This window comes from Meles meles, chromosome X, assembly GCF_922984935.1.
Source record: "Meles meles chromosome X, mMelMel3.1 paternal haplotype, whole genome shotgun sequence".
Taxonomy (NCBI): Eukaryota; Metazoa; Chordata; class Mammalia; order Carnivora; family Mustelidae; genus Meles; species Meles meles.
This window is the reverse complement of record NC_060087.1, coordinates 59,348,448-59,375,903: the sequence shown is the minus strand read 5'-3', so window position 1 is coordinate 59,375,903 and position 27,456 is coordinate 59,348,448. Positions and strand designations below refer to the sequence as shown.

At 39.6% G+C, this 27,456-nt stretch overlaps 1 protein-coding gene across 1 annotated transcript in view; it reads right to left on the bottom strand.

The window, feature by feature from the left end:
- KIF4A (kinesin family member 4A) overlaps window positions 1-27,456 on the bottom strand; it is a 121,558-nt gene that overhangs the window by 76,771 nt on the left and 17,331 nt on the right. The window lies entirely within an intron of this gene.

Sequence of the window (27,456 nt, the reverse complement as noted above, 5' to 3'; positions counted from 1 at the left end):
CACTTCTTGCCCTTTCCCATGGAAACAAAGTAGACACACAGATAACTATCACCATGACAACAGCATTTGTATACTTTTTACATCCATTATCACATTTAATCCTTAAATTAACATGGAGAAATTAGATGAACAGCTCTTTTTTATTTTCATCTTGCTAAACTATTTTTACTATCATTCTCACCTTACAGATAAGGAAACCAGCATGGAGGTTCACTGACTTGTCTAAGATCAAACAGCTGGTGAGTTGTAGGCCTGACATTCCATTTCAGGATCTCACTTAAGTCCTATGCTCTTTCTATGACACCACACAGGAATACATTTTCTCTTGTTGCTTTTAAAAAAGGCAAAGATTCTTTTCCACTTCTTTAATTCCAAGATTTGCTTTTTAAATCCTGCAATAATCTCTGGGTCCTTCTAAAGTCCCTGATTTTCTCATGATTACATTTGTTGTGTAAAGGCTATATAGTATAGTGGTTAAGTGCATATGGACTTTAGCATCACACAGAGCTATGTTCTAATCCTGGCTCTACGACTGACTACCTATACGATTTGGGTGAAGTTCTGCTCTAAAACGAGGCAAATCTATCTACCTCATTGGGCTGTAGTGGGGAATGAAATAAGATACTTGTACAGAGTTAAATGCTAAAGAAATAGGATCATTTTTGTTAAGACTACTCTATCTTTTACTTACTCGGTCATACTTTAGACTCCCCTATAACCAGAAACAATCAGATCTACAAGATCCTGAGCTCCAGAATTCCTGACTGCATCCTACAATCCTTTCATTTCTTTCATGAATCCTGTTCTTCACCCTTATTGAGAACACCAATTTACTGACACCGTTTTAAAAAAAGATTTTATTTATTTGACAGAGAGAGAGAGAGCACACAGGCACAAGCAAGGGGAAAGGTAGGCAGGGGGACAGGGAGAAGCAGGTCCCCCCACTGAGCAGGGAGCCTGACACAGGGCTCGATCCCAGGATCTTGGGATCATGACCTGAGTTGAAGGCAAATGCCCAATGGACTGAGTCACCCAGGCGCCCCAAACACTTTTTTTGGACACTTTTTTAAAAAGATTTTATTTGAGAGAGAGAGAGAGTATGTGTGCATGCATGCAAGTGCCAGTTGGGGGAGGGGTAAAAGGAGAGGGAGAAGTAGAGAAATCTCAAGCACACTCCCCTCTGAGTGCAGAGACTAATGTGTGGCTTGATCTCACGACCCTGAGGTCATGACCTGAGCTGAAATGAAGAGTCGGACACTTAACCGACTTAGCCACCCAGGAGCCCCTACTGACACTTTAGTTTTTTTAAGATTTATGTATTTGAGAGAGAGAGTGCATGAGAGAGAGCACAAGTGGGGGGAGAAGCAAAGGGAGAGGGAGAAGCAGACCCCTCACTGAGCAGGGAGCCTGAGGTGGGACTTGATCCTAGGACCTGGGGATCACAACCTGAGTCGAAGGTAGATGCTTAACCAACTGAGTCACCCAGGTGCACCCTGCCTCTTTTTTTCTCGTTCTTTCTTTCTTTCTCAATTTTATTTATTTATTTGACACAGAGAGACCACAAGTAGGCAGAGAGGCAGGCAGAGAGACAGGGGGAAGTAGGCTTCCTGCTGAGCAGACAGCCCGATTCCGGGCTCAGTTCCAGGACCCTGAGATCATGACCTGAACCAAAGCAGAGTCTTAACTCACTGAGCCACCCAGGTGCCCCACCCTGCCACTTTCTAGGACTCCCAGTAGATCATTCTCTCCTGGGCCTTAAACTGGACCCTGTGATTGATCATTTCAGTTAGGCTTTCCCAAACACTCACTAGACCCATGACCTTCTGCCTTCCCATCATGTTAATTCCAAGTCACAAGTTAAACCGACTGTGTGTGTCTGTGTATATGTGTAAGTTTCTGTAGGCTGCAATGCTGAAGAAAATCACATAACCAAATGGACTCGATCCATTCATTATAAAACACTGCTATCTGACTTTAGCTGAATCTTTGGTCAATTGACAATCTTTTCTTCCTCATCCCTACTTCACCACGGCAGCTATTCTCACCATTCATCATTTTCAAAACTGTAAATCTCCTTTCACTCTGTTAGTGGATGACTTCAACAAATACGCTGTGGAGATCAAAGTTATCTACAAGGGAAGGTTTTCCCTCTCCTCATCTCATAGTCTTTTCTTTGCTGTTACTGATTCCTTCATCCCTCTCCTTGTTTCAGAGGAGTAAATAACTACCTTTATTTCCCCTTCAGCTCTACTGGTTTGTTTCTGTTCCCTCCATTTTCTCGGAACCCTGGATCCTTTGATCTTCTCCCTCTCTCTCATATCTTCAACTTTTTTCCCTTCACGAATTCCTTCTTTTCAGTCTATATACCTGCTCAAATCACTCCAATCTCAAACAAAAACAGTCCCCTCAAGCAACCTTTCCTTTCTTTTCCCTTTATTGCTAACTGCAAGGGATATCATTTTTCAGGGCCATTTAGCCTATCCAGGATGTGAAGGAGAGTTTAGCAAGATTTACCAAAGCTGCTTGCCAAAACCTGTACTAATTCTGTATTAGTTCACTCCTTTCTTTTCTATCCCCTTTGAGGCAAACAGAACACTGTTCTATCTTATTGGCTTATATCCCATCCGGGATGGAAAGGAGAGATGGGGAGGTTTTTCAAACCTGCTGAGCAAAACTTCCATCAATAGTTTCATGCAAGAACAACAATAAAAAAATCTAGATGAACCCTGAGGAGAATCTATGGCAACTAGGATCTAACCAAGAATCATATGCTCGAGTATAAAGAGGTTGGTTGTTTTCTTCTTAAATGAGAACTGGGGTTTTGGAGTAGAAAGGAGCAAGGGAAATGAATTTCCAGAAAGAAACCATCACAAAACAGCATTTGATTTCCTGTTGTTAAGAGATTTTAAAATGACAAATACTTGACATGGATGGAGTATATTTCATAAAGACTGGGAAGCACACATTTGCAGAGATTTAAATTTCTGATCAAGGATGGTTATGGAGAAAAATGGCCAGATAGCATTATAAAATCAGAAGTTTTTCTCTCTGAGACTGAGAACAGATCAAACAAGGAGAGGATCAAGAACACTACTCGACATTTTTTGGTATTTATTTACTATGGCAACAAATCAGGAAGAGATTTTAACTTAAAAGGGAACTATGACTTGTATCGTGGAGGCATGTTACAACAGGTTTCAGTGCTAGAATAGAAATAACAAGGGAGGAGAACCAGGTAGGAGAAAAATAAAGTAGCTCCATATGAAGCAGCTCTCGAATGGGGATTAATTTTGCTTTCGAAGGGATGTTTGGCAATATCTGGAGACATTTCGGTTGTCAAATTTGTGGGTGGCAGTGAGTGCTACCGGCATCTAGTAGGTAGAGGACAAGGATGCCACTAAACATCCTCCAAGGCACCGGACAGCCTCCCAAATGATTTTTTTTTTTTTTTAAGAAACATGGCTTATATTTTTTAGCTTTATTGAGGTATACTTGACAAATGGGCATTGTATATGTTTAAGATCTGCAAATTGCTATTTTTTTTTAAATTTTTATTTGTTTATTTACAGCATAACAGTGTTCATTGTTTTGGCATCACACCCAGTGCTCCATGCAGTACGTGCCCTCCCTATTACCCACCACCTGGTTCCTCAACCTCCCCCCCCACTCCCACCCCCCTCCCGCCGCCCCTTCATCTCCCAAATGATTTGATCTAAAATATCAATCTTGCCACAGCTGAGAAACTCTGCTCTACAGGTGAAGAAAGTATCTGTGAGCTTAAGGCAGGTAGCTGAGTAAGACAGGGTAGAAAACAGAAAGAGTATTATAGTATTGATACGGTCCACCTAGTTAGAAAAGGAAAGATCTGTTATTGCAATGGCTCACAAAACTCAGGAGTAAATCCTGAGAAGGGATAGAGTTACAGGGAATTTGATTAGGAGACAGAATCTTACTTCAAACTCTGCCTCTGCCACCTACCAATATGTGTGATCTTGGACAAGCCATTGAAACTTTCCTTTATTTGTATAATAGGTGTACATCATACCTTATCTCATGGGACTATGATAAAAAATCAAATGTGATCTACAAAGTCCTACCTACATATAAATGTTTATGAATAGGGTAGACAAACTTGGATGATCTGGATACCTACTCAGCTATGTGAGGCTGAAAGCAGAGCATCTGATCAATTCCTAATCTACTCTGATGACAATTTCCTCACTCAGAAGATACTATGAGTGAATAAGGAAATGGCTGTTTTGGGCTTCAAGCTGACACACATGGAAGAACTGATTATGTAAGTAAAATGATGGGAATCTGTTGGTTGGGGACCAAGGGGTATGGTTATACTCCAGTATGCTAGCTGTTAAGAAAACAGATCTCCAAAATTCAGGAAAAAAGACAGCTAACTTTCTGGGACCAGGACGTCTAAAAGGGAAAAAAGGACAGAAGGTTTTCCAAACACAAAACTGTAATTATCTAGTCACAAATTATTCCAATAAAAAATCAACATAGCTTCATAGAAATCAACATGGCAAAGAAACTCATATACAAAAAGAACACAGAACATTCTAGGAAGTTCTGTTCAGACACAGGAAACTGACCACCAGCACTTCTCTCCTCTCCCTCTCCTAAAACACCAGTAAACGGAATTTTAAAAGTACTCACCCACCAGATCACAGAACATAGGAGAGAAATATCAGTACACAAGAGGTTTCAACATATTTTTAGAGTATAGGTAGAGAAGTAGTAACTAACTTAGCAAGATAGAAGAAGCCTCAATCTAAAGAGCCTGCAGGGGGACGATAATGGTGACAATGATAATGACAGCTAAGTTTATATAGTGTTGACATAAGCCAGACACTATTCTAAGTACTTTACACATACGAACTCATCCTCACAACAGTCCTATAAAGTATGATTGTCACTATATTGACATATATGAGAGTCGAGGCACAAAGAGGTTAGGGAAGTTGCCCAGGGTCACACGGCTATTAAGTGGCAGGGTCAGGAATCAAATATACACAGTCTGGCTCTAAAGCCCAATGTCCTAATCTCTATGGAAATGAGCTGATTTGGTCACTTAGCGGCCGCACAGGTATATCAGAAAGAGGACAGACTTGAGGCTGAAAAGAGGGGATGGGTAGAAAATGTGTATAAGGAACTCTGGAACATTCTCCAGTCTCTGCCCCAGAGCCATGCAACTACTGTGCTCCCCATTCTCAATTATTTCCAGTCTACTTAATGGGACTGTTTTTCTAATACCCACCTATTAAATGTAGATCTTCTCTTGAAACTGTCTTGAGGTCTTTTCTCCTTATACAAACTCTCTTTAGGTTAATTTATATAGCCTAGAGTTCCAATAAAAAACTGTAATGAATGAGTTGCAAATCTGCATCTCCAAACAAGACCTCTCTCCTGTGGTCCAAAGCTATATTTTGGCCGGGTACCAAATAACCTCCAGTGGGCTGTGCCCACAAGGCATTGCTAGAAATACAAAACAAAACAGGATTCATTTTTCAGTGCCAAACCTTTTCACTTCCAGCACTGTCCTTTTTCATTTTTCTCACCGTCTCATCAGTCATGCAACAAATGGCAAACCTGGGACTCTTCCTCATCTCACCCCACACACCTGAGTCCTTTTCATCAAATGCTTAGTGAATAGGTACAATTTTCTAGGCACTGTGCTAGTTATTAGAGATACAAAGATGATTAAGTCACAATCCCTGCTCTCAAGAAGTTCATAATCTAAAGGGGAGATGGACACAAACAAAAATAACTGCAAACAGGTAGCATTAAAGGAAGAGACATGTTTAGTGAAAATGGGTTCTCCTAAGAGGGAGCAGTAAACTTTACCCAGGAAGGTAAACGAAGGCTTTGGAAAAGATTTAAAAATTTGAGCTGAAATGTGAAGGATGACTAGAACAGTGCCAGTGGAAGAGAGAAGGATAGGAAAGAAGAACACGAGGGCATTCCAGCAGAGGAAGTAGTGTATGTCAAAGTACATATTTGTTTTTTTTTAAAGATTTTATTTATTTACTTGACACAGAGAGAGAGGTCACAAGTAGGCAGAGAGGCAGGCAGAGAGAGGAGAAAGCAGGCTCCCTGCTGAGTAGAGAGCCCGATGCGGGGCTTGATCCCAGGACCCTGAGATCATGACCTGAGCCGAAGGCAAAGGCTTAACCCACTGAGCCACCCAAAAAAAAAAACAAACCAACCAACCAAACAAACAAAACAAACAAAGCACATATTTGTGAGGAACTATGGGTAGTTCAATACCAATACAATGCATGGTAATGAGATGGAGAGTGACAAAAAAGGTCAGAGGACAGCTAGGGAGAGATCATAAGTGCTCGACAGTAAGTCAGTCTCAGGTATGTGAGGTCAGTGGTTTTCAAATGGTGTTCCTTAGAACCTTAGGGATTCTGTAAGGAACAGAGATGCTTCCGAGTTTCAGCAACTGTTACTTGGGTTTTGTTTTTTAAGCTTTTTAATTAAGGTAAAATATGCATGATATGAAAGTTACCATTTTAACCATTTCTTTTTTAATATTTTATTTATTTATTTGACAGAGAGAGATCACAAGTAGACAGAGAGGCAGGCAGAGAGAGAGAGAGGGAAGCAGGCTCCCTGCTGAGCAGAGAGCCCGATGCGGGACTCGATCCCAGGACCCTGGGATCATGACCTGAGCTGAAGGCAGCGGCTTAACCCACTGAGCCACCCAGGCGCCCCATTTTAACCATTTTTAAGTGTACATACAGTTCAGTGGCACTCAGTACATTCACACCGTTGTATAACCATTACCACTATTTATAAATATTTTAACTATTTTAAAAACTGCCTTTAAACAGCTCACTCCAATGTGCTATATTTCAAATCTCAAGATACTGGAGTCTACCGACATATCATCTTATGTGGCGAGGTTAGTGAAGTTTTCTGCAGTCTGTGAAAGCACCTGTATCATTTGTGCATACGTTTGACTTTTTTGCAAATGTGTATTTTCAGTTTGTGGCTTTGCACAGACTCTTTTCCTGGTCACATGCTCACACTTGGAAAATTGTGCAAGTTATCATACCAGTATACACGAGTTTGTCCTGAGACACCAGACAGAGGCAGCTCCTCCATTTACGCACTTCTCACTGCGTCATAGTCAGTTGTGTGGTACCAAATGGCTGTTTGCAATCTACACGTCCACTGGTGGATGAATGAGTGCACAGAATTCATTGTACACACACACACACACACACACACACACACACACACACACACACACACACACTGGAATATTACTGAGCCACGAAAAAGAAGGAAATCCTGCCTTTTGCGACCTGGATGAACTTTGAGAACATTATGCTAAGTGAAATAAGTCAGATGGAGAAAGAGAAATGCTGTAGGTCCTCACTTATAAACAGAATCTAAAAAAGCTGAACACATAGAAAGAGAGTAGAATGGTGGCTGCCAGCAGCTGAGGGTGGGAGAAATGCAGAGATGTTGGTCAAAGAATATAAACTTCCAGCTATTAGATGAATCAGTTCTGGGGCTCTCATGTAAAGCATAATGACTATAATTAACTGTACTATATTCTATACTTGATAGTTGTTAAGAGAGTAAATCTTTTTTTTTTAAGGATTTTATTTAATTATTTGACAGAAATCACAAGTAGGTAGAGACATAGGCAGAGAGAGAGAGGAGAAAGCAGTCTCTCTGCTGAGCAGAAAGCCTGATGGGGGCTCGATCCCAGGACCCCGGGATCATGACCAGAGCTGAAGGCAGAGGCTTTAACCCACTGAGCCACCCAGGCGCCCCAAGAGAGTATACCTTAAATGTTATCACCACACACACACACACACACACACACACACACACACACACGGTAATTATGTGAAGGAATAGAGGTATTAACTAAACTTATTGTGGTAATTATTTCACAATATATACATGTATCAAATCATCCCATTGTATACCTTAAACTTACATATGTTATATGTCAATAATATCTCAATAAAGCTGGAAGAAAAGATTAAATGAGATAGTACATATGAAGAACTTAGCCAATAGCACACAAAAAAAAGTTTCAGTGCTTCTTGTAAACTTTGCAAGTATCCTGTTAGGCATTTATAGTTATTACATAACATAAACTAGGAAAGATATTGCTAGTGACACAACTTTGGACTTAAATGTCTTATCATTTGAAACTCCTGGATCAGTTTAATAATTGAAGAGAATCCTGAGGTTGTAAAATGGGTTGTTAAAAAGTGTTTCTAATTCACAACTATGTACCAGTATGAATCAGGATGTTCTTGATAATGTGTCACCAGAACAAATTATAGGAAAAATTAGAGCAAAACCTTAATTAAGATTCTGTCATCCAGAATCCCCATCATGTCATACATTAAGAATTAAGATGTTCACTAGAGCTTAGTTTGTAATAGCAAAAGTCTGGAGCCAACTTAAATGTTCATCAGTAGGGGAATGGTATAATAAATACAGTGGTATATTTATACAATATATAGACATGAAAAGGAATGTGGTAGAGATGTATAAGTTAACATGGAACAAACTCCAACAAACTCCAAACTCCAACATTTCATTCAGTGAAAAAAATAAAGGGTAGACTAGAATAGACAACCTTGTATGCCTCCATTTGTACAGAAAGAGAAAATATCTAGAAATGTGGATTAGGGGGCGCCTGGGTAGCTCAGTTGGTTAAGTGTTTGCCTTTGGCTCAGGTCATGATTTTGGGGTCCTGGGATTGAGTCCCCCACATCCGGCTCCCTGCTCAGCAGAGAGGCTGCTTCTCCCTCTCCCTTGGCCTGCCTCTCTGCCTACTTGTACTCTTTCCCAATCTCTCAGTCAAATAAATAAATAAAATCTTAAAAAAAAAGAAATGTGGATTAGGGATTTGGGGTGAGAGAAAAAAATTACTTTTCATTATACTGCATTTATAAAAAGTTTTTTTTTTTTTTAAAGATTTTATTTATTTAATTGACAGAGAGAGAGATCACAAGTAGGCAGAGAGGCAGGCAGAGAGAGAGGAGGAAGCAGGCTCCCCGCGGAGCAGAGAGCCCGACGCGGGGCTCGATCCCAGGACCCCGAGATCATGACCCGAGCCGAAGGCAGCGGCCCAATCCACTGAGCCACCCAGGCGCCCCTATAAAAAGTTTTTATTTCAAAATAATTATTCAGATTCACAGGAAGTTGCAAAGAAATGTATAGGAAGGTCTTGTGTCCCATTCACCCAGCCTCTCCAATGGTAACGTATTGCATAGCTATAGTTAACATTGGAAAGTTAACAGTGGCACAATCCCAAGCTTATTCAGATTTCAGCAGTTTTTGCATGTGTGTGTGTGCATGTGTACGTGTGTGGTTCTGTGTAATTTTATCACACTTATAACTTCATATATCCATCACCAAAAATCAAGATACAGAACAGTCCTATCACCACATGACTCTCTTGTGCTACCCTTCATAGGCACACCTACTCTTTTTTTTTTTTAAAGATTTTATTTATTTATTTGACAGACAGATCACAAGTAGGCAGAGAGGCAGGCAGAGAGAGAGAGGAAGGGAAGCAGGCTCCCTGCTGAGCAGAGAGCCCAATGCGGGGCTCGATCCCAGGACCCTGGGATCATGACCTGAGCCAAAGGCAGAAGCTTTAACCCACTGAGCCACCCAGGCGCCCCCACACCTACTCTTTTATCCCCCAATTCCCAATCCCTATCAACCATTAATCTGTTCTCCCCTATAATTTGGCTATTTCAAGAATGTTTGTTTTTTTTTTAAAGATTTTATTTATTTGAGACAGAGAGAGCAAGAGTGAGTAAGGGAGAGAGAGCACAAGTTGGGGGGAGCAGCAGAGGGACAGGCAGAAGCAGGCTCCCTGCTGAGCAGGGAGCCCAACACAGGGCTTGGTCCCAGGAACCTTGGGATCACGACCTGAGCCAAAGGCAGATGCCTAACTCACTGAGCCACCCAGGTGTTTCCATTTCAAGAATGTTTAAATGGCATACATACGTTTGAGACTGGCCCCCTTTTCTTTCCAACTCAGCCTAACGATAATCCATCCAAGTTGTTGTCTGCATCAATTCCTTTCTACTGTTGAGGAGAATTACATGGCATGGATGCACCATATTTTCTTTAACCATTTGCCTGGTAATGGACATTTCGATCATTTCATTTTTGGTCATTACAAATAGAGCAGCTATGAACATTCATGTACAGATTTTTGTGTGAATTATATACTTTCTCCAGGATAAATGTCCAATAGTGCAATTGCTATATTGTTTGATAAGAACAAATTTAGTTTTAGAAGAAACTGTTTTCCAGAGTGACTGTACCTTTCTTACATTCCTGCTAGCAATGTATGAGAGATCTAATTTCTCCACATTCTTTTGGTATTGTCACAATACCAGCATTTGGCATTGTTACTATTTTTTCTTTTAGCTATTATGAGAGGTATGCAGCGATATCTCATTGTGTTTTTCATTTGTATTCCTTAATGACTAAGGATACTGAACATCTTTTCATGTGGTTATTTGCCATCTGTATGTCCTCTTTGATGAAATATTGTTTGTGCCTTTTGCCTACTTTGTAGTTGGACTGTTTTTTACTGGTGATTTTCCAGAGTTCTTCGTATATTCTAGATACAAGTCCTTTGTTGTATTGCATTTTTTAACATGGAAAATTTTATGATATACAAGTTATTATAAAGAAAGAAATTGTGATCATAAACTAGCTATAATATTCTTATTGTTTGAAGATGGGCTTATACAACGTTATAAATCTGAACTTACAAAATAAATTTACGTGAATATAAAACCTGTTCTCTGATTTATTTCAACCTTTAGAATTTGTTTTAAGATTTCATTTAAAAAAGAGGTCTTTTGCTTTAAAGGGAAAGCAGATAAAAACATCTGCTGTAAATGATGGAAAAAAATAAAAGTGTTTTTTGGGGGGAGGGAGAAGAGGGGCAGAGGAAGAGAGAAAATGTTAAGCAGGTTCCATGCCCAGGGCAGAGCCCAACTTAAGGCTCCACCTCATAACCCCAAGATCATGGCCTGAGCTGAAATCAAGAGCTGGACGCTTAACCGACTGAGCCATCCAGGTCACCCCACAATTGAAAGGTTTTAAAGAGAGGGTATACGTGATGGAATTTGGATTTTATAAATACCAGTTTGGTCGGGGCGCCTGGGTGGCTCAGTGGTTTAGGCCACTGCCTTCGGCTCAGGTCATGATCTCAGGGTCCTGGGATCGAGTCCCGCATTGGGCTCTCTGCTCGGCAGGGAGCCTGCTTCCCTCTCACTCTCTCTGCTTGCCTCTCTGCCTACTTGTGATCTCTCTCTGTCAAATAAATAAATAAAATCTTTAAAAAAAAATAAATAAAATAAAATATTTAAAAAAAAAATACCAGTTTGGTCGTCAGTTGGAAGGTAGCTTTGGGAGTCACAAACTGGTGTTTAGGAAACCATTTAGCAGGTTATTTTAATAGTTGAAGTGAGAGATCTCTAAGGACTGGAACAAGGGAAAAGGAATAAGGGGAAAGGAGTCAAAGGTATTTAAGACCTAAAAATGACATGACCAAGCAATCTTTTCAAAGTGGGAGATGAGAAAGAATGAATACAAGATGTGCTCACATTCTGGGAATAAGGCAGATACACGTTCATCTGGCCAGCCAACAGTTACTCAGCACCAACTCTGTGCCAGGCACAGTGCTTGGCACAGGCGGCAGGAAAATAAGAACTGGTCTTTGTGTTCAAGGAACTCAAAGTCTAATGGGAATAAAAAAACAAGTAATTACAAGGAAAAGAGAGGATGCAGTGAGACTTGGCAGGGTGGCAACTGACTGGGAAGGGAAATAATCTTCTGTATCATGATAAGGTTTTAGTTTGTAGGCTTTTGGGTAAACACCTTTGTCAAAATCCAGCTAACATATGCTTAAAATGTGTGCTTTTCATTACAAATTCTACATTAAAAAATATAAACAAATATTAAACCCCAGTTAATAACATGTAAGCTTGAGTAATTAGGAGGAAGTGTACTAATGTGTGCAATTTGCTTTAAAATGCATCTAAAAAAGGATATGGTTTAATGAGTGGATAGATAGATATGTAACAAAGAAAATATAATAAATGTTAATGGTGGAATCCAGATGCTAAGTATAGGGCTGTTCCTGTAAAATCTTCTCACTTTGCTATATCTTTCAAAAATTTCCCAATAAAATGTTAGGAAAAAACACTATGGAACACCAGCTGATGGACTGACCCATATTAGAGGTTTCATTGTTGGACATCTGAAATATGAATTGAAATATTAGTAAGAATTGTCAGACCAAAAGGGAGCAAGAATTCAGGCATTCAGTCAGGACCAACTACAAGTCAGGCACTGTGCCGGGCCCTAAGGATTGGAAGATGAATAAAACACCTTTTTGCCTGGCTAGCTGTCAAATCAGCCATTTTAGGAGATGACGGGATTTCAGAGTTGGATTAGTGTTAGTGCAGGAAAGCGGTAAGCACTGGATGGGGGTGGGAGATTGAAGGTGGTCAAAGAGAGTTTCAAGGAGATGAAACTGGAGCTGAGTACTGAAGGGCAAAACAAAAGTAGCCATGTAAGGGCAGAAGGAAGGCATTTCTGGGAGAGGGAGCAGAATGTACAAAGAGGCATAGAGGAGAGACAACTTGGCACACTTCTAATAGCTAAGCAGATTGCATGGAAGGGGTGGGGAGAGGGGAAGTTAGTCAGGTAGGGAGGGCTAGAGCACAAGTGTAATACAAAGTGAGGAGCTGTGAGAAGAGCTTTAAGCAGGGATACCCAGTTTAGGAAAACATCTTGGCTGCTGATCGGTAGATCCACGCATGGCGTGGAAGGTGCCTGACTGAAAAAGATAGGGAAAGTTGCAAAGCTTGCTCTAAGCTAAGAAATGCTAAAAGCCTGAGCTAAGGTAGTGGTAGCAGGGTCAGAGAAAAGAAAGTAATTTGAAAGATGAGAAAGTTAAGACTGAAAGAGCTTGGCAACTGATGGGATTGGGAGAAGGAGCCAGAGTGAAGGAAGAGCATGGCTTGATGCTCCGGTTTCTGACATGGGTGACTGAGGGGATGTTGGTGTCATATACTGAAGGGAATGGAAGGGCAGGTTTAACAGAGGCAGGGAGAGATGAGTTTAGTTTTAGGTATATAGAATGGAAGTTGTCTGTGGGACATCCATGCAATGTCCCACAGGCAACTACATTTATAGGCTGAAAGGGAGATGTGAGATTTGGGATGGAGATAAGAGGTTTGGGCTGGGCAGCATGTAGGCAGGAGTTATAAGCATCTAAGTGGGTGAGACCACCATAGGTGGTGCAAAGGTGGCAAGTGATAGGCTTGAACAGTGGGAAGAGAAAGGAAAAAAATCACAGAACAGAACCTGAGCTGTCGCAGGTATAGCTGGATGGAAGAAGAGGAGAGAGTCCTCAGAAGAGAACACACCTGGCAGACAGCAGTGTCACAGATCCGAGGGAGGAAGGAGACTGTCCAGATGAAAGGGCAGGGTGTTGGACACTGTGGGGACACTTACCTAGAAAGACCAAGTAAGAGAAGGACTAAAAAGAGCCTAATTGAGCCAGTTTTTCAGGTCACTAGGTGACCTCAGCAGGGACAGTTTCAATGGGATGAGGATGGAGGGCTGGCAAAAAGGCAGGGTGAAAGGTAAAAGGCAAAGAACAGTATTATGAGCAGGATGAAGGATTTTGTTCTGTTTTAAAATGGGAAAAACACATTAGAACGCTTCTATGCTGGGGTGCGAGGGAAAGCCTGTAGACAGGGAGAGGTTTAAAAACACAGGAGGAATGGGGCGCTTGATGGAACCACACTTGCAAGGCAGTGAGTGGAGAGGGGGAAAACCCAGCAGAGAACATACAAGTACAATGGCACAGAGATCTGAAATAAGAGTGCTATTTGGAAATGATGAGTAGACTGCTGTGGTTGGAACCCTGTAGTCTGTAGGCAAGTGGTGGGAGATCAAGCTGTAAATCTAGAGGGGCCAGAAACTGACAATGAAATCCCCGATACCATATAATCTCAAGGAGAAAAAAAATACATTAGAAGACAAAATGGTTACCAGGGCCCCATCAAAAATCTAAGACTTCTGGTTGGACCTGGGAAGATGGGTCTACTGCAGACAGTTTGATGGGGGAGGAGAGGACGGCTGCATTCTGGGAGAGAAGAGATGGCTGTGCTGGAAGTGCACGGAAGCCAGAATTAGCAGGGCATGCTGTGAAGCCTGCATGGCTGGGGTGGAGAGTGGGCAGAGGGAGCTGTGAAAGACAGCTGAGGAGGTAGGCTGGGGTACAAAGGGTCTGGAAGGTCTGGCGATGGATTTCTGATTTCATCCTGTAAGCGGTGATGTGCCACTTGGTTTCTAATCGGGGAAAGCACCATGTATAGAGTGGGATTTTAAGGAGGCTGATGTAGGTATGGTATTTAGAATGGAAGGCCTCCTAGGAGCCAAAGTATGAGGAGCTCTTCACCAGGTATGCGGGGCGAAGGCAGGGATGTTACAAAGGGAGCAGGAACAGACTGGAAGTGGGCGCATCTCTCTAATATTGCTAAGGAAGAACAAACAGCAGGTAGTGGGTACTCATTCTTAATTGAGGAGATCATGCTGGGTGCAATAACTGGCATAGGGATTAGGAAGAAGAAAAATCCAAAGAGAAGGAAAAGGAATAGTTTGAGTTAGAGAGAGAACTGAGAGAATGATAATTTATGAACCAGAAGGTTTAAGAAGGGTAAGTTCGAATGTCAATGCCACCAAGAGGTAAGGTAAGATGGGCACTGGAAAGAACCAGTTCGTTTCGGTAATTAAGATATCACTGATAATATTTTACATAGTGGTTTTAACAAGGTGGATAAAGATAAACTACCAAGAGAGTCAATCAGGTTCCTAGGTAGACAAAACTCAATATCAAAAAATAAATTTTCTTTCCATATACCAAAAACAAAGAACATAAAATTTTTAAATATTCTTTTAGGCTAGTTACGTGGGTTTGTTCAATTTGTGAAAACTCAGCAAGCTATTTGTTTATATGTAATTTCCTGGTTTTAAAGATTGATTTTGTTTATTTATTTATTTATTTGGGGGCAAACAGTGGGAGGAGCAGAGGGAGAGGGACAAGCAGACTCCATGCTGAGTGTGGAGCGCAACACGGGCCCCAATCTCACGACCCTGAGATCATGATCTGAGCTGAAATCAAGAGTTGGACACTTAACTGACTGAGCTACCCACGTGCCCCAATTTCTTGGTTTTAATTACACTTCAGTAAAAAAGTTTTTAAAACGTCACTTCTACACCCATTAACTATATGGTCAATTAATCTTTAAGTAGCAGGAAAGAATGTTCAATGGGAAAAGGACAGTCTCTTCAAAAAATGGTGTTGGGGGGGCACCTGGGTGGCTCAGTGGGTTAAGCCTCTGCCTTTGGCTCAGGTCATGATCTCAGGGTCCTGGGATCGAGCCCGGCATCGGGCTCTCTGCTCAGTGGGGAGCCTGCTTCCCTCTCTCTCTGCCTGCCTCTACGCCTACTTGTGATCTCACTCTCGCTGTCAAATAAAAAAAATTAAAAAAAAAATGGTGTTGGGACGACTGGCCAGCAAAATGCAGAGAATGAAACTGGACAATTTTCTTACACCATACTCAAAAATAAATTCAAAACGGATTAAAAACCTAAATGTGAGACCTGAAACCATCAAATAATTCAAAATGGATTAAAAACCTAAATGTGAGATCTGAAACTTAAAATGTGAGAGAACACAGGCAGGAATCTCTTTGACATTGGCCACAGCAACTTCTTTCTAGATATGTCTCCAGAGGCAAGGGAAACAAAAGCAAAAGTAAACCACTGGGACTTCATCAAAATAAAAAGCTTCTGCACAGCCGAAGAAACAATCAACAAAACTAAAAGGAAAAGATATTTGTACATGACATATCCAATAAAGTAAGTATCCAAAATATAAAAAGAATTTATAAAACTCAACACCCCCAAAACAAATAATCCAATTAAAAACGGGCAGAAGACATAAATAGACATTTCTCCAAAGAGGACATCCAGATGGCTAACAGACATGTGAAAAGATGCTCAACATTACTCATCATCAGGGGAATGCAAACCAAAACTACAATGAGATACCACCTCGCACGTGCCAAAATGGCTAAAATCAAAGTGTAAGAAACAACAGATGTTGGTGAGGATGTGGAGAAAGGGAACCCTCCTACACTGCTAGTGGGAATGCGAACTGGTGCAGCCACTCTGGAATACAGTATAGAGGTTTCTCAAGAAGTTAGAAATAGAAGACCCTATGATCCAGCAGTTATAGTACTGGGGATTTACCCAAAGAACACAAAAACGCTAATTTGAACAGATATATGCACCCCTAAGTTTATAGCAGCATTATCTATACTAGCCAAATTATGGAAGCAGCCTAAGGGTCCATTAATTGAAGAACGGATAAAGAAGAAGTGTGTGTGTGTGTGTGTGTGTGTGTGTGTGTGTGTGTGTGTGTGTGTATATGTGTGTATATATACATACATATATATATATATATATAATGGAATTTTTATTCAGCCATAAAAAATGAAATCTTGCCATTTGCAAGGATGTGGACAGAGCTAGAGAGTATAATGCTAAGCAAAATAAGTCAGTCAGAGAAAGATAAATACCATATGATTTCACTCATAGGAGGAATTTAAGAAACACAAGTGAGCCAAAGGGGGAAAAGAAACAGTGAGAGAGACAAACCAAGAAACACACTCTTAATCATAGAGAACACACTGATGGTTACCAGGGGTGGGAGGGAGGATGGGTTAAATAGGTGATGGGGATTAAGGAGTGTACTTGTCTTGATAAGCAGCAGGTGATGTATGGAATTGTTGAATCACTATATTGTACACCTGAAAGTAATAGTATATCACTGTATGTTAACTGGAATTAAAATAGAAATTTAAAAATATATCACTTCTAATACTGTCAAAATACAAATTACCTACAAATAGAAGAAAAGATGTGTAAGACTTCTACAGGGGAAATTACTGAGAAATATTAAAAAAGTCCTAAATAAATGGGGAGATATATTATGGGCATAGATTTGGAAGACTTAATTTGACTTAATGAAATAGAGTGCCCAGAAACAGACCAAGGCAAGTCTGGGCCTTAATAAATGATAGAAGTGGCGCCGCTCGGCAGTGGGGGTAGGACAGACTTTATTAAACAGGGCTAGGACAAATGGGTATTTATGTGGAAAAGTGAAATTGGACCCCTACTTCATACAATGTACAGAAAACAGTTCTAGGTGAATTAAAGAGTTAAATGCGAAAGGCAAAACTGTGAAGCTTCTATTAGACAATCTAGAAGAATATCTTCAAGACCTTACCGTACTGAAGTATGTCTTAAACAGGACACAAAATAAAGGAATCATAAATGAGAAAAGAGTGAAAAGACAAGCCAGAGATGAGGGAGAAGATATTTGCAAAACGTGGGAATGGGGAAGTTTGCAATAAACATGACTGAACAGTGACTAGAATCTATAGTATGTGAAAAACTACTTTTTAAAATCAGTAACAAAAAGACACAATAGAAAAATGGGCAAAACTAGGACAGGTATTTTACAGAAAAGAAAATGTATGTGGCCAGGCGCCTGGATGGCTTCGTTGGTTAAGTGTCTGCCTTTGGCTCAGGTCATGATCCCAGAGTCTTGGGATCAAGCCCTGCATCGGGCTCCCTGCCCTTCAAGGAGTCTGTTTCTCCATCTCCTTCTGTTCCTCCCCCACTCATGTTCAATCTCTCTCTCTCTCTCTCTCTCTCTCTCTCTCAAAATCTCTTCAAAAAAAAAAAAGAGAAAGAAAATGTATGTGGCCAAAAAGCACAGAAAAATGTGATTAACCCTTTAGTCATTGATATAATGAAAATTAAAACCACTGTGAGGTTTATCACCCGACACTCACTAGATTGGCAAAAATTTTAAATTCTGTCCAGTGTTGGGAAATGTGGAGCTACAAGGACTTTCATACCTTGGAGCACTTTGTAAGACAGTTGGGTGTGTACCCTATGACGCAGTAGTTTTATTACTCAGTATATACCCCAGAAAATCCTTTTTTAAAAGATTTTATTTAAATTCAAGTTGGTTAATATATAGTGGATTACTAGTTTCAGGGGTAGAATTTAGTGATTCTTCAGTTGCTTTTAACATCCAGTGCCCTCCTTAATGTCCATCACCCAGTTATCCCATCCCCCCACCCCTCGACCTTCCCTCCAGCAACTCTCAGTCTATTCCCTGCCGTTAAGAATCTCTCATGATTTGCCTCCCTCTTTATTTACTTTATTTTACTTTTAAAAAAGATTTTACTTATTTATTTGACAGAGATCACAAGTAGGCATAGCAGCAGGCAGAGATAGCAGGAAGCAGGCTCTCTGCTGAGCAGGGAGCCCGATGCGGGGCTCGATCCCAGGACCCTGGGATCATGACCTGAGCCGAAGGCAGAGGTTTTAACTCACTGAGCCACCCAGGTGCCCCAGTTTGTTTATTTATTTTAGAATATTTTATTTATTTACTTGACATAGAGACAGCATAAGCAGGGGGAGCAGGAGGCAGAGGGAGAGGGAGAAGCAGGCTCCCCACTGAGCAGGGAGCCCGACACGGGATTCAATCCCAGGACCCTGTGATCATGACTTGAGCCAAAGGCAGATGCTTAACTGACTGAGCCTCCCAGGCACCCCTCCTTCTCTGTTTCTATCTTATTTTATTTTTCCTTTTCTTCCCCTATGTTCATCAGTTTTGTTTCTTATCCCAGAAAGTTCTTACACATATGCATCAAGGTATATAAACGAAAATGTTCATAAGGACACTGTTAATAATACTGCCAAAGTGGAAACAAACGAACTCTCCAACAACAGTAGAGAGAATAGTGGTATAGACATATAATGGAATAGTATACTGAAATGGGAAAAAAGGAACCACAGCTATATGCAACATAGATGAATCTCTCACACAAAGTGTTGAATGGAAGATGTAAGACACAGATGATTACATACAGCATGATTCCATTTATATAAAGATTAAAAATAGAACAAAACTCTGCTACTTTGATATTTATACAAAGGAGGCATTACCATCAAGGAAAGCCAGGGGATTCCCCTCATGAAAACTGGAGTGGTTACCTCTAGAGGGAAGGGAGGAGGTCATGACCTGAAAGAGGTATACAGAGGTGCTGGAAACCTTTTGTTTTTCAACTTACGTGGTACTTAAATGACTGTGCACTTTATCATTATTCATTAAACTGTATGCATGATCTATGCAATTTTCTGTATGTATGTTCTATCTCATCAAAAAAATGTAACTAAGAGTAAATCACATGTGTTGCTAAGCAGTGTTAACTTTTCTGAGGACTTGGCTCTAAAGGGAGGGAGACAGTTACAGGAGGATTCAGGAATGAAGGAATTTGGGTGCATATGTTCACCAAAATACATATACAAGAATATTCATAGCAGCACTATTCATAACAGCCCCAAACTGGAAAATACCCAAATGCTCATCCAACAGTAGGAAGGATAAATAAATTGTGGTATAGTCACCAATAGAATATGCATAGTGATAAAAATGAATGAACTACAACTACATGCAATAATATGGATTAATTTCAGAAGCATAATGTTGAGTCAGGGTTACTAGATTTAGCAAAAGAAAAAAAAACACAGGACATCCAGTTAAATTTGAATTTTAGATAAATGATGAATCATTTTCCATGGAACATACTTATATTAAAAAATGATTCATCGTTTAGCTGAAATTCAAATTTAACTAGCCATCTTATAATTTCTCTGGTGACCTTACATTGAATGAAAGAAGTCAGACACAAAGGTTACCCTTTGGGGAAGCTAGAGACTGGAAGCGTACATAAGTGGTACTTCTGGGATGCTTGTAATATTGTTTTTTGATCACCACTTATCCATCAAACTGTATAATTATGATTTGGGCATTTTCCTGCATGTATATTATACTTCAATTGAATAATCTATGTCATCCATCTGTAACTTATTTATAATCTATCTGGCAACAATCTGAATATGTTTTATATTCAAAGTCACAACAAAAAATAGATAATCTTAAGAAATGTTCAGCACCCACACTGACTAAAGGAAGAGAAATATTTTGAATGGGTGATTTAATCCAGAATATAAATGGTCTATAAATATACAAGTATGTTCAACTTCACTAATAACTATAGAAAGGAAAATGAAATGCCATTTTTCACTTATCAAATTGATAAGAATACTTAGAGAAGTTAGAAAACTTGAGAAAAATGAATAATCTCATGGCTTCATGGAAATTTGGTAGTATATTTTAAAAATTCAGAAGGAGTTTGGAAAGATGGTAGGTTAAAGATATCCCAGAATCTCTTCTAGTCCCAAATCTGAGCCGTCCACCCTGTTCTTGAGCCAAGCAGGTGTGCTGTAATCAGCCAAAAGAATGAAGTCACAGGATGGATCTGGGACTGGATAGTAAGGAGAGATGCAGAGTTTTTCACCTCTGGAAGAAACCAGAACTCTGAGCCAAGGGCTTTGGGTCTGAAGTACTAGAGCCAAGGTACAAAAATGGGAACAGGCTTCTGGTGAAGGCTTGGTCTGCCGAACTCCGTGCATTCCTAGGGGACAGTTGATATTGTCTGTGTGAATATGCCAGGTTTCTCTGGATCTGAAAATGCTGAGAAGAGACTGAAGAGTTGGGTTGGGTCCTCTTCATCTTGAGATGAGGACAGCACCAAGGAATAAAATACAGAGAGGCTTTCTCTTGACACCTCCCGAGGGTGTGAACAGCTTGCTGACAACACGACTGCAGCGGCAGTGCTGGCTCATGGCCAGAAACCACCGGGCCTTTTCCACTCACACAGCTGCTAGGACTTAAGGCACCTGAGCCCCAAAGAACACACAAAGGATAATACAATCCACAAAAGGGGACCCGGAAGCCAAAGAGAAGCCAAGTGGAACACTTAGAATAGGACTTAAATGAAACAGAGTTGCCGAAAGAAACAGACAATTCAAGTTTAAAAAAGATCTCCCCCTGGGGCACCTGGGTGGCTCAGTGGGTTAAGTCTCTCCCTTTGGCTCAGGTCATGATCCCAGGGTCCTTGGATCGAGCCACGCGTAGGGCTCTCTGCTCAGCCAGGAGCCTGCTTCCCTCTCTCTCTCTGCCTGCCTCTCAGACTACTTGTGATCTCCCCCCCATCCCACTGTCAAATAAATAAATAAAATCTTTAAAAAAAAAAAGATCTCCCTCAGAGATTAAAGGAGAGCATCAAAAAGACTTTTTGGAACTAAAAGAATGAAATACTATTTACCAAAACCAGTAGCAATTATCATTCTGAATATTAAAACACTAAAACCATTCCAATGGAAATCAGAAACTAGATCCTCCTAAAGAAAGCAACTTTACAAGCCCAGAGCATATCCTTCAACATCCTTCTCCTTGCTAATGAACAAAAACTAAGAGAATTAATAACAGGAATAAATACTGGCAAAGAGATAATTTTCTTCTTACTAGTATGATTTTATACTAAGAAAACACAGCACTGTAGTTAAAAAAAAAACTTAGAACAGAGCTGTATATATCAGGATGAATGAACCCCACACATGAAAAACAAATAAAACATCAGTGACAAAAGAACACATACATTATGAAACAACTTATGAAAAGTTTAGAAATAAGTAAAAAGCCACTGCATATTCCTAAGGGATACAAGAATGAGGAAATGAAAGGATAAGATAAACACCACATTCAGAATGGTAGTTATTGTCACTCCCCCACCTGTCTGATCTTACCACTTGACTGACATGGCTCTGGCAAAGATTACCGGAAAAACACCAATCAATGGCCAAATCCATCTGTCTCTTCTCAGTCCTCATATTATGTAACCACTCTGAGGCATCTGACAAAGGTGACAGTCCCTCTTTTCTAGAAATTCTTACCTTGGTTTTTAAACTATTACTGTTCTCCTGTGCTTCTTCAACCTCGTTAATTGGCTCATTTACTCCTGACTAATATTTAGTATTGGCTGTCTTCTTATCTAGTCTCTCTACACAACTCTCCCTGGGCAACCTCACCCATGCATTCCAATCATTTATCTCCAGTCCAGATGCTGCTCTTTTAAAAAAAAAAGTTTTATTTATTGGGGCACCTAGATGGCTCAGTGGGTTAAGTGTCCGCTTTCAGCTCAGGTTATGATCTCAGCGTCCTGGGACTGAGCCCCACATCAGGCTCTCTGCTCAGCAGGGAGTCGGCGTCTCCCACTCCCTCTGTGCTTTCCCTTTCTCTCTCAAATAAATATTAAAATCTTTTTTAAAAAAGTTTTATTTCTTCATGTAATCTCTTTGCCCAATGTGGGGCTTGAACTCATGACCTCAAGATCAGGAGTCAGATGTTGTTCTGATTGAGCCAGCCAGGCATCCCCCAGATGTTGCTTCTAAGCTCTAGTTTTGAATTTCCCATTTCCTCTCGGACTTTTCCAATATGTACTTCAGATCTGACATGTCCAAAATCAAAGTTACTTTCTGCAGTCCGCTCCCTATATAATGTCTTGCTTTCTTGCTAATTTCCTTTAGCCAATGGCATCTCCCACTTGATCGAAGGCCCAGATTTTGTCATAAAGTTTTCTGCCTCACAAATCAAATCTACTTGAGTACACCACCTTCCTCCACCCCCAATAAGGCAACAAGCAACAAAATTCTGATGGGCCATATCTATCCTCTGAAAATATCCAAAAGGGGCTAGCAAATTTCTTGTCCTCGGTAGTTAGAAAATGATTCCCTCTAACAGTGGGGAGCTTGGCTTTGGGAATGGTATTTTGTTGACTAAAGAAAACTTAATCCTGCTGGGACAAGTCATACCCTCAAAATCTACCTCAAATGTTGACAAGCACCCTGGCCAGCTCCCAGGGTTCTTAGTTCAGCTGGGCTTGTTTATAAATATCAGTAGGGCCCCTATCCTCCTTATTAACCACCATCTAGAGCAAGTAAAACACAGAAGATAGAATCGATACTTATTAAAAGCTACTATATACCAGGAATTACAATGCTTACTTTACATATATGAGTTCACCTAATCCTCACATTTCTGTGGGGGTATATCTTCAAGTCCTATTTTACAAATGAAGAAATTGAAGTTTTAAAGCTACAGTGGGCAACTCAGAACGTGGATGCAAAACTCTTAATGCAAATGAGTGAAAAATCCTTTGAGAGCCCCTGAAAGTCTCTGAAGATGGTGCCAAGTGACAAGCCACCAACCACCTGTGAATCCATCACTGGTGGACTGGAAACTGCAAAAATCTCAAGACATTGAAAGCAGATGTATAAGACTGACAGAAGGAAAAAACATACAGGAGAGAACTTCTGTGAAAGGTGGTACCAACCCTAGGGGTAGTGCAGACTTAAAGGTAGTGAATTCAGATTCAGCAAACAGGAGGGAGCCTTGGGATAGGAGTCCATGGTAATTGGTTGTGGTACCACAATAGGAGTGGGCCACTGGCTTGGTAGCCAATGACATGGCAGGAATAAGTCCAAACACAAACATGAAAATATGCAGAAGAAAACCCTTTGTTAAAAGAGAACTTCGGATTGGGTATGAATGAATGAAATAAAGCTATATGACTTTGATAAGGGATGTAAAAAGACATACCAGGCAGTCACTAACAAAGAGAAAGTAAGTAAAAAAATATTAATCAGATAAAATAGATATAATCCTCTGAGAATATATATGCCATGATACTTCATGCAGCTAGCAACATAGCTTCAATATATTTTACTGTAATGACATTGTATAGTGACAGATTGTGACTACACTCATCATGGTGAGCACTGAGGAATGTGCAGGAGTGCTGAATCACTGTGTGGTACACCTGAACCTAACACTGTATGCCAACTATACTTCAATAATAAAAACACAATAGCTGCAAAAAAATGTGTGTGTGTGTATAATGCATAAATATGTGTATATATAATGCATAAATGAAGAAATATAAGGAGAAATTGATAAATCCTTGGTCATATTGTCACAAAATAACATACTAAGTAAATAACAAGAAAGAACATGAAAGAGCCAAATAATATAATTAAAGAGTTTATCTAATAGGCAGATATAGAACTACATACCCAACAGAAAATATGCTTTTTTTCAAATATACATGGAATATTAACAAAGATCAAACAAGAATCAGGACAAATTTCAAAAAAAAGAAATCACACATTCATCGATCATAAAGCAATAAATCAGAAATAAACAATGGGATACATAAAAACACCTTCTACATAACTCAGGTTAAAGAAAAATGAAAAAGGAATTATCTAATTTAGAAATTAATAGAGGACTAGTTCTCAAAATTATAATATTATATCCAGTGGTACTTAGAGGAAGATGAATAGTTTTAAATGTATCTTTTTAGAGAAGAACAATTGAAAACAAATGAGCTATGCTATCAAAAGAAAAATAATCAAATGGCATACTCAAAAAAAAGCAAAAATCAATCCTGAATGTAACTTAGCCTCTAGATCCAGTTACCAATTTGTAGGAAATACAGAGGAACAAGAAACATGTTAAAACTACATGGGGATGGGCACCTGGGTTGTTCAGTGGGTTAAGCCTCTGCCTTTGGCTCAGGTCATGATACCAGGGTCCTGGTATATGTGCTGCTGAAGGGAGCACGATCCCAGGGTATTGGGATCGAGGCCCGCATCAGGCTCTCTGCTCAGCAGGAAGCCTGTTTTCCCCTCTCTCTCTGCCTCTCTGCTTACTTATGATCTCTCTCTCTCTGTCAAATAAATAAATAAAATCTTTTAAAAAACCTACATGGGGATATGCAATTAGCAAAATTCAGACTATGAGAAATTCCATAAGACAACCCGGTTTTTTCAATAAATAAATTAAGAAAGTTGAGGGGTAAGGAGAGATGGAGGAGTTATCTACAGATTAAAAGAGACTTTAAAGAACCTATCAAGTAATAGCAATGTGTGGACTTCGTTTACATCCTGATCCAAATAAGTAAAATCAATGAGACTACTGGAAAGGTGAACAGTGGCTAGATATTTTGTGAGGCTAAGGAATTATTAATAATTTTTAGGTGATTATATTCTTCCAAGAGTTCTTATTTTTTTTTAAATACAAACTGAAATATATAAAATATATTTGGGATTTGCTTCAAAATAATATCGTAGGGAGAAAGTGGTTAGTATACAGATCAAACAAGAATGCTCATAAATTTGTCATTGTTGAAACTATATGACAGGTATATGGGGGGTTCATTATACCATCCTGACTTCTTGGAAGCTTTAAAAAAAAGAAGAACTAAGCTATCAACTCAGGAAGCAATACAATGAATATAACAAAACAACTAGGAGGAAGTCATTAATAGAGAGTAAAAAAATATAGAAAAAGGAGAGTTAATCAATAAATCTGTCAAATGTGGTAGAAAAAATAGAGCAGATATATAATAATCAATGAACTAAAAGTAGAGACATAATTACAGATATGGAGATTAGAGATATAGTATAAATCTATACACAAAATTTTGCCAATAAATTTGGCAATCCAGACAAAGTGAATAATTCTTTAAGAAAATATAAATTATCAAAATTGTTTCCAGATACAGAAAATCTAATATCCAAGAAAACTTCAAAGATAATTCCCATGTTATATAAACTGCATTAGGGCATAGAAAAAAAATCAAAAGCTTCCCAACTCATTTTATATGGTTGGCAAAACCTTCAAACCAAAACTGGATGGACAAGGGGAGCACACACAGAAAAAAAGTTATAGGCCACTCTCTCATAGGAACATGTATGTAAATGTCCTAAATTGAAAACTAGTACATGAAACTCAGCAATGTACAGAAAGAATAATTGATCATGGTCAATAGGGGATGATTCAGTCATAGAAAAGTTATTTTTATAATTCACTTTAACAATAGGTTAAAAGAAGAAAAACTACATGATCGTTAAGTCCCAATCAATGATAAAACTCAACACTCATTTCTTATTTTAAAAATATGTACTTCTGGGGTGCCTGGGTGGCTCAGTTGGTTAAGCGGCTGCCTTCGGCTCAAGTCATGATCCCAGGGTCCTTGGATTGAGCCCTGCATCAGACTCCCTGCTCAGTGGAGAGTCTGCCTCTCCCCGTGCCTCTGCCCCTGCTTGTGCTCAAGCACGTCATGGCGCCTGCTCTCTCTCAAGTAAATAAATAAAATCTTTTTAAAAATAAAAAAACTGGTTGAGGAACCAGGTGGTGGGTAATAGGGAGGGCACGTACTGCATGGAGCACTGGGTGTGATGCCAAAACAATGAACACTGTTATGCTGTAAATTAAAAAAAAACAAAAAAACAAAAAAAAAACAAAAACTAAAAATATGTACTTCTTAGCAAACTAGGGTTAAAAGGTCACTCCTTAACTTGATAAAAGATATCTGTCAGAACTGTAGTGATAATTAAAGGTGAAACACTAGCAACATTCTGGCTAGAGTGAAAACAGAAAAAAGAGAATGGCTACTCTCACTGGTACTATTCAATCTTGTACTGAAAAAAGAAATAAGGTATAATAAATGTTTAGAAGAGGCCAAATTGTCTACTTGAAAATAGTATGATTATCCACCTAGAAAATCTAAGAAACACAACTGAGAAATGATGAGAAACTAGAAAGCACAGTGCCTGGGTGGCTCAGTCTGATGAGTGTCTGATTCTTGGTTTCGGCTCAGGTCATGATTTCAGGGTTGTGATACTGAGACCTGTATCAGGCACTGTGCTGGGCATGGAGCCTGCCTGAGATTCTCTCTCTCCCTCTCCTTCTTCTCCTCCCACCCTTACTCATACTCAAGCTCAATCTCTCTTAAAAAAAAGAAAATAAATTAATTAAAAAAATATATATAAAAAGATATTCAGAATAGCAACACCAACTATAATATTCTAGACTATGCCTACCAAGACAACTGGTGTAAGAATTATACGAAGAAACCTGCAAAAGCTTACTGAAAGACATAAAAGACTTGAGTAAATGCGGAGAGATCATGCTTCTGGATGGGTAGGCACAATTCTCTAGTTAATCTATACATTGAGTTCAGAATTTATGCAATTTGTGAATTTTTCATAGAATTCAACAACCTGATTCTAAAACTCATCTGGAAGAGAAAATAATCTAAATGGTTCTAATAAAACAAAAGTGAGGAGAAACTTGTTCTTCCAGAGATGAAAATATATGATAAACTACATCTATTAAAGGGTTTAAGAATAAACAGATACACTAATAGGGCAGACTAGAGTCTAGAAATAGATCCACACATATCATCAACTCAAAACACCACAATACTAATTCAAGTCAGTGGCAAAGGACTTCTCTTTAGTAAATGTTGCTAGAACAACTGCATATCCATGTGAAGTTGGGGAAATGATCTTTAACCC